The 9,140-nt window shown below is 41.4% G+C and overlaps 1 protein-coding gene across 2 annotated transcripts in view; it reads left to right on the forward strand.

Moving 5' to 3' along the window:
• Positions 1–9,140, forward strand: part of PDZRN3 (PDZ domain containing ring finger 3) — a 243,794-nt gene that overhangs the window by 32,009 nt on the left and 202,645 nt on the right. The window lies entirely within an intron of this gene.

The following is a 9,140-nucleotide window of genomic DNA, read 5'->3' on the forward strand; positions in this document are numbered from 1 at the left end:
TACCGCAAAAAAAAAAAAAAAAAAAAAAAAAAAGGCGTCACATGAATTCTTTTGGTTTGCCAGTGCATATACAAGTGATGTTTATACTATACTGTAGTCTATTGTGTACGATAACATTCTGTCTAAAAAAAAAAAAAAAGTAACAGACCTTACTTTAAAAATACTTTATTGTTAAAAAATGCCAAACAGCACTGATCACAGATCACCATAAGAAATATAAGCAAGAAAAAGTTTGAAATAGCGCAGATTATCAAAATGTGACAGACACGAAGCAAGAAAATGCTATTGAAAACGGTGCCGATAGACTTGCCTGACGCAGCGTTGCCACAGACCTTCCATTTGTAAGAAGTGCAGTAATCTTCGAAGCGCAATAAAGGTGAAGCGCAATAAAACGAGGTCCGCCTGTACGTGTATCATCAAGTTGCTACAATAAAGAATATAATGCGTGTGTCTGAAAACTGTACATTTGGCTCCAGAAGAAAGACTCCCCAGGTGGTTAGCTTTGCTGGTGGTGTCTTTTGTCATTCTGTAGAGGCTGGGCTGGGAGGACCTTCTAACAAGCCAGTGCTTTGATGACGGTTTTATGGCACAGTTTCATAAACCCCAAATTACAGTTGTGAATAGATCATTTTAATTTGTTTTAGATTTCTTTTCTTTAATTAGTGACCCTTTGAATCTGGATGGGGAAACAGCTATCACTTCTTAAGACCATATAAATCACGATAATTGATCAATCAGGAATAATTCTTAGTTTACATGTTAGTGTGAACCTGGTAATTCATTGCATATGTGCTGACTTCAGTGTTCTAAAAATAAAGGAAAACAATTGCATGTTTAATATCAGCTATTTTTAAAGTGCCTGAACCGATTAAGATTTCCATTTTTATATTGACTCATGAGGAATGTTGGGATTTTCTTGAAATTGTGGAGTTTGTATTTCTTTGAACAAAATCTTCCCTTAAGATGGCAATTCACATCAACTTCTTTTTAGGGTAACGTTTATAAATTCATGTCAGTGCAATACACCAACGTAGAAAAATTGAGAAATACGGTAAAGACGAAAATAGAAAACCTTACGGATAGTAAGCAGTGTCTTGAAAAAACTTTAATCAGTTTGCTTAATCACAGGGTACTACTTGTTAGAATCTGATGAGACATGGAAATTGCATATGGAGCACATAATATTACTTGCTCTAAATTCTAGCTTAAATGAAACAGTAGGGCACAAGTAAAACAGGGTGACTTATGATTTTTTACAGCAATGTTAGTGGATTTCAGGTACTTTGTATCATTCTCTGAAATATCTGAAAGAGTCAGTGTGCTTATAGGAACCTCGGGTGGGGTAATATTAACATATGTTGGGGGCTTGGAATAGAATTGCTGGTGATAAAGGAACTTTAGAAGAGGGAATGAAGCAAGAAAAAATATGTCATATTTTTACTGAAAGCTGGAAACTCACTATCAGTGGAGCAACATCTTAATTTTCTTTGGTGACTAAAAGGTAAGATTGAAAGCTAGCAAAAAGATCTACTTTCCCCTTTCCTTTTAAAGGACTAATGATGGTGGTAACAAAGTTTGTGAAGTTTATAATTTCTCCGTTCAGCTGCCCTGATCAGCATCTTGGTATCTGAAGGACTGATTGCTTTGGTGTACGAAGCAGCAGAGGAAAACATGATCAGATAGAGGAAGGAAGGACATTAAATGCCGCATTGGGCTGAATCCTTTTCAGAGAAACGTTACCTTAACCTTGGTATCTGCGTCTTCATCAAGTTCTAAACCATACTTTAACTTTTATTAGCCACAAACCTTTAAAAGACCGTGTTTTGACAAATAAGATTTTTTTAGGACTGCTTCAAGAGCTTGTGAAAACCGTATGTGTATATATGACTCCATGTATGAGTATCTGTATATATGAATCTGTGAGTAAGTGTATATGCCTGAATACATTGACTTCACCTAAGTTGCTTGTGCGATTTCGTCTTTATTTTGTATGAGCCACTCATTGGAGACTGAAGACAATCGGATGAAGTTTTAAGCTGTTTCAAATGTAGTCCCTGTTTAATAACCTCTGTTTACACTTTGTGAGAAATGAAAGGAGAATCCTTTGGGCAGGTGGTATTATGTAAAAAGCGCAGGCAAGGAAATCTTTGTTTTGACAAGGTTATTGAATTACCTGCAAAGTCTGTTCATAGGTAAGATTAGGTTAATTTGCCTGACACGTTAAGTACATCTTAAAAGTGAAATTCAGAGAGTCTCCTCTGCTTCAATTTACCAGATTTAACAGGAAGTACAGGGAATTACACTAATTCAGAGAGAAGAGACCAAGGAAGGAAGTTGCTTTTTCCATTGAAATGATATTTTTCCTTTTCTTCTTCAGTTTGTTTGAAAGTTAAGTCCACTTAAGGGTTTGTTATTTTTTGCCATTATTAGAACACTAAAGGCATTCAGTGTGATCCATTTGTGGCCTTTTGTTATAATTGATCCCAGTTCTAAGTGATCTTTTAAAACTTAAAATAGTAGAGATTTAAGAAGAGAAAAATCGATACGTTTCTTTTCACTCTGAATCAGCTTAGTCCAGTCTTTTTTTTTTTTTTTTTTTTTTTAAGCGTGATACACGTGAGAAGTACAAGTCAGAAGGGTTATAAAAATAACATCGTATCATCTCCAGGGAGTGCTGATCTTAAACTCTTTTAAGACTATGTAAGAGAGGAAATTAGTCCTTCTGATAGACCCTGCGACAGGAGAGAGAATCCACCATCTTCCTTGGAAAATCAGGGTATGGTATAGTCAGTTAAGCCAGTTGAGCGTTTCCCGCTGATCAGCAAACCTGAACAAGCATTTCGCAAACTCGAGTCAGTTGTATACCACCTGCTCAGTTTTTGCCTTTCAGACACCACCTGTTTTGTTCAACACGTCACAGTATTCTTAAAGCTTTTGTTTGGCCTAGATTTATTTTAAAAGGAAACCTATGTCATGATTGCAAGTGGAAGGTAACAGTAAAAATAAATACCATAAAAGTGTAGAGTTGGTCATTTTCATCTAGTTACTGTTGCTTGGGGCAGACTCTGAGCCTGAGCCTTGCTTTCTCTTTGATTGAAAGCAGAATTAGCCTATGGGGCTAGAAGTGAGAATGGTGACAGAGGGCAGGCCCCAGGAGAGCTTCTGGAGTGCTGGTCCTGTCCCATCCTTCGTCTGGGTAATGGTCAATGAATGTGCTCAGGTTGTGAATAGGGATTGAGATGTACACTTTGTGTAGGTATGTTACATGTAGATAACACTTATTTTATCAAATGGTGTTGGAAACACTTAGGCCCAGATTGACTCTGTCCCCTAGAGGCAGTCAGACAAGTTGGAGATGGACAGTGGAATGCCTTGCTCATCCTGTCCCTCGGGTCCTTTTATGCCACCTCCAGTAAGGTCCAACGCTCCAGACTTCACCTTGCCCACTGCTGCCATGTGCCAGTCTGAGCTGCACTTTGTGTAGGCACTTGAGTTTGGTTGGTGGAGGGGTGAAGGAGCTCTCAGAAGTTGGAGTCCACCACAGGGAGGAGGAGCTCTTAGAAATTAACAGTTCACCACGGGGAGGAATCATTTCATCACTGGTAAAGAATTTCACAGGCAGAAAGGTGAATAATAGTCTAATAGGATAGACATCAGGGAATCCGTCTCTGTTACAGTTTTGTTTTTATAAATTTTTGAAAATCTGTACTGTCTTTATGCATTCCCATTGTAATTATGTATAGTGTGCCCATTTGTCAATTGATGCAGCCTGTAGATATGTAAGTCCCGCCCCAGCAGCCTCTCCTGCTACCCTGCTCTTTGAAAGAGCATTTTGCAAACTCTTTTGGTAAGAAATATGCTTTATATACAACCCAGTGCAGCACTCACCGCTGTGAGCAGGTCCTGCTCACATTGGTCCCTAAAAGTTGAGAGAAAGTTCATGAGAGATATTTATCCTTAGGACATGCAGAGCTGTCTGGTATTTCTATTTTATTCTTTCTCTTTTAATGCTGTCTGCCACACACTGAGTTGATTTCATGGCTCACTAAAAGGCAGTGGCCAGCAGTTTGGAAACATTCCTGTGGAGGAAAGAACTGTATGTTCCATGTTGGCAGCAGATGTTTTTTTCTGACATTATACCCTATTGATGGCACATGATCTGCTGATGGCACATGTAAGCCCCAGCCTCTTGCCAAAGAATGGAGACAGATCTACCAGGATACATGACTGTATTGCACAAAGCAAAGCTCCACTACCTGTCAACTTTCCACTTACGAACTTGCTGCCTGAGGCAAAGTTCATGGACTCTGCAGGCCACCAGCAGATGGAGGGCATTCATTAGCGGTCACTGGCGTCATAATTGACTAACTACGAAGGGGACCTCGGTCCAGCCTTCGGAAGTCTAACTTGCTTCTATGTGTGAAGCCTTGGTGTGCAGGGTGATTTCCCCTCAATACACATTGAGGAGATGTGTATCTGCCTGGTGTTTGATGTGGATGCTTTTTGTGCCACGTGTGGTGACTGACTTCCAGAGTCTTGGGGGCACTTTGTAAGCTATACCCACTATGGCGTCTGAATTCAGCCTCTATTGGGCTCTCCTGAGGAGGAGGAGGGCCCCCTGGGAAATTTACTTCGTTGTGGAGGGACTAAGGCGGGTCCTGCTTGAGTGTCACGTCCTGAGACCAGGGCCACATCGGCTGAGCCTTGGATTTGCTGTGTTCATGGGGCCTGGCCTGATGCCTGGTGACTTGGAAATAGATTTGCAAGTCACATGACCAGCTTCTGAGCGTAAAACTGCAGAAAGTCTAACATTAGAAGCCTGAAAGGCAGGTGGCAGTGTGTCATGAGGTCTTTGGGACATTTGAGACTTTGACAACACCTCCTGTGGACAGGTGGAATCCGCCAGCTGTCCATACAGGAATAGCATCAGCTTAAAATAGACGTATCTCCTAGTGCCAGGGGGAACTCAGGAGTAGAGTTCCTTCATTGGGAAGCAATATAAATATAATGAGATCATAAGAAAATCAAGAGTTCAATTTTTTTTTTTTTTTTTGCGGTACGCGGGCCTGTCCTTGTTGTGGCCTCTCCCGTTGCGGAGCACAGGCTCCGGACGCGCAGGCTCAGCGGCCATGGCTCACGGGCCCAGCCGCCGCTCCGCGGCATGTGGGATCTTCCCGGACCGGGGCACGAACCCGCGTCCCCTGCATCGGCAGGCGGACTCTCAACCACTGCGCCACCAGGGAAGCCCTGTCATGTTTTTAGATGAAAGTTTAGTCACTGTTGTTGCTGTGGAATTTTTATGCTTGTTCCAAGAAATAATTCTGTTGTTTATCAAACCAAGTTGTCAGTGAAGCCATAATTCGTGGTAGAACTTTCCGAGGGCTCCTTTGGAGGGAAATGCACATTTAGAGCACTAAACAAAGGCCTTGGGAAAGGCCTCCATTGCTTCTCGCCCCCAGATCACACCCAGGATGATGAGCGAGATGATGTTTACAGCCCAGCGTAGTAAACAGATAGATGTATTTTACCCTTTCACTGTTATCCTTCTGCCAGAATGCTTGAGATTTGTGTTCTGTGCTGTATTAGTGAGAAAAGATGACAAGCTGAAAATAGATGAATGAGCTTTGGGATGAACATACACACACTACTATACATAAGATATTTAGATAACCAACAAAGGGCCTACTGTGTGGTGCAGGGAACTCTGCTCAATATTCTTTGATACCCTATATGAGAAAAGAATCTTAAAAAAATGAATATATGTATAACTGAATCACTTTGCTGTACACCTGAAACTAGCATGACATTGTAAGTCGACTATACTCCAATAAAATTATAATATTAAAAAAGATGAATGTCCTCATAGAATTAACATTAAGCTAAAAACAATGCAAACGTGAATAAAAATGAAGAAATCAGGTAGAAATGGCTTCATAGGCAGTTCCTGCTCTGTTTTCTAATACCGTTTGCTAGCAGAAACTTTAAAACATGAATTCCTCAGCTCTAAACTGCGAAGACTAATACAGAGCAAGTGTCTTAATTTTTCCTTTAAACCCTTGAGCCAAGAAAGGAAACCAAACTGGTTTAGAGTCGGGCATGTGCTCGTGTGTTGCGATGCCAGCCAGCTTAAAAGTGAAACGTGCTCTCTCAAAGGTGGACACAGCCTGGACTCACATTAAAAAGAGTTTATTTTGAAAAAATAATTTTTTGTTTAAGGTTTCCAAAGGAGGAGATAAAACGAAAAATCATGCAGTTTCTCTCACCTTTCGGGATGTGGGATGGCAGAATTCACTCAATGGATGTTTTGAAAAAATAAGTGATCCCTCTCTTGCACCAGTTGAAAGGATCATGGGCAGCTCTGTGCATAATTAGCCTCTTTTGTTGACATATGTCAGTGATGTTTGAATGCATCTAATGTAACATTTTGCTTAGCTTGGTGCCCAAACAAGAATGCACAATATTTGTGAAAGAATGCAAAACAGTATCTGTATTTGCTTTGGAGGAACTGCCGTGAAATGTTCTTTAAGGACATCCTGTAAGTAACACTAGAGTCCAAGCCAAAATAACTCTAGAGGTCTCGAAATAGATATTTCAAGGACCTTTAAGAAAAGTTTTTAAACACTAGGTGGTTTTCATAGCAATAATTTTTCTTCTTTTCCCAAATCAGTTTTTATTTATTTTCTTACAGGCACACACACATACACAGACACCATTCAGTGGAGCATCCAATTAAGAAATAAAAGTTGGTAACTTCTGCTGAAAATGTAGCTGTCGTCTTAATTGAGGAAAATGTATTGTTGGCACTCAAGTTCAACTCCTGAACAAAATGGGTCTATCTGCCATTATCCTGTTTCCTGGGCAGAAGTGGCTCTTTTTCTCTTTTCCTTCTTTTTATCCCTCCTTCCTCACTTCACCCCCGTGAGATACCCGAGGTTCAGTAGCTATCACAGAAGATGCTTCTGTAACAAGGATGCCAGATTCTGCTCGTTAAGAGCATTGAAGCAAACTCTTGGGTTATAAATGGCCTGCTTTTTCTTGCTCCCTCCCTCCCTTCCTTTCTTCCTTCCTTTGTTTTCTTTCCTCTCTTTCTTTTCATTTACCACACCAGAGGGAATGTCCTGGCCTTGTCAGAGAGAGAAAAGAACTGCTGTGGCCTTGGAAGTGAAAGTATAAAGCTAATTGATGGCTTAATGTTGCAGACCACCTAGGAGACAGAGCTCGAACTTGAGGTCTTTTCGACCTTTAAAGAGACAGAAATGCCACTTTGATTTTAATTTAGGGGAGTCCTGGAAGAGGTAGATACATGGCTAGATGTGCAGCTTAGAAATAAGTTATTTTTATATGACATTGGGGTCACCTATATGTTTAGTAAGCTGGTCATAGGATTCTTCTGATCAGGATCCGTGAGACCTTTCATTCCATCAGAAGCTAGTGATGGGCTAGCTTGTCTGGGCTAGGGCTGGCCACTGTCAAGAGATGCCCCCTTGGGGTGCAGACTCCTGGGGTGATCCAGTGAAGGACCGTGTTTCAGGTGGGTGCAGACTTGAGGCCACCTTGTCCTGTTTTACATGGGCCATTTTTTTCCCTCCATTTGGTTAAATTTAGTTTGGGATGCTGGAAATGCTTATACTATTTCATCACACGGATGTGACCCCAGCTTATTCGATGCCATATGTATTGATACGTCCTTCAGTTATTTTGCATTTTTTGGACCTGCCAACATTGCTGTCATAACATCCCTGTGGATGTTCCCTTTGCACCTGGTCCTTGGACTCCAAAAAGCTGATTGTGTTCTGTATATATTCATATGAGTATTGAGATTTTATTTCCCCAATCAGTAACTGTTTCTTTATAATCAGAGATAAAATTTCCCATAAAATACATAGAATCAGGTGATCACACGTTCAGACCCCCTGCACAGACGCACCACACAAACCCCAGGGCTTGGTATGGGAAGACGTAGCTTCCAAAAGCAGAGTCACAGTAATTCAAAGGCTAAAGTAACATAGTTGGGTGTTCATTGGTGATATTGTGGGGTTCTGTAGTAACAGGTAATATTTAAGGACATATGGTCATGGCACAGGGAGTGTTTTTTGTTTTTGTTTTAAAAAGGGGGAGGGGCTTCCCAGGTGGCGCAGTGGTTGAGAGTCCGCCTGCCGATGCAGGGGACACGGGTTCGTGCCCCGGTCTGGGAAGATCCCACGTGCCGCGGAGCGGCTGGGCCCGTGAGCCATGGCCGCTGAGCCAGCGCGTCTGGAGCCTGTGCTCCGCAACGGGAGAGGCCACAGCAGTGAGGCCGGGCAAAAAAAAAAAAAAAAAAAGGCGGGGGGAGAAATTAGTAAACGTAGTGAGCAAACTGTCAGTTCTCTTTGCCTACTCAGCTGCCTGGGAGAAAGCCGCGCACGCACACGCGCTTTGCACTCACACACACACACATGCTCGTGCACGTAACTCGTTCACGTACACACACGGTTCTTTGTACGAAGAAGAATCCCGAAGGAAGGTTGCTGATTCTTTTGCATAGCCCTGTTCTTCTGTATACGAGAGTATGTATGAACTTTGAAATTTTATACTTGGGTAAACCTCAAACCCCAGAATTTGTACCCCCTCCACAAAAAACCGGCATTTTACTAAAATAAAAACAGTTGCTGGTTGCTTCTGACGTGTTATGTGGAAGCTTTGGACTGGATACTGCAAAGGTGGATGTATTGTATTTCAGAATTCATTTGAGGTAAATTTTATTGTTATGAAGCAAGATATAATTCAAGCCAGTCTCTGGAAAAATAACAACAGTAACAAAACATAGTCATTTATGGAGAATTACCAAACCACAGAGATGGTATGTGAAGAGGTCCATATGCATATTTTGTTTCATTTTCTTTCATTATACTGAAGTTAAGATGAAAGAAAAACCCTATTTTGTGTCTTAGGCTGGATGTCAAGAAGTTGCTATACTTATAGGTGAAACGGCCGCAGAAGAGGCCCCATGTTACTTGAGTAGCTACACCATTTGGATGGAGTCCAATCCAGCCCTCTCCTCTTTGTGTCGGATTCCACTCTGTGGGGAATAGTGACATCACAAGGTCATTTTGAGTCACTGATGAATAAGGCATCATTCAGAGAGTGATGGGAAGTGCTGT

The sequence above is a fragment of the Kogia breviceps genome, chromosome 10 (genome assembly GCF_026419965.1).
Source record: "Kogia breviceps isolate mKogBre1 chromosome 10, mKogBre1 haplotype 1, whole genome shotgun sequence".
Taxonomy (NCBI): Eukaryota; Metazoa; Chordata; class Mammalia; order Artiodactyla; family Physeteridae; genus Kogia; species Kogia breviceps.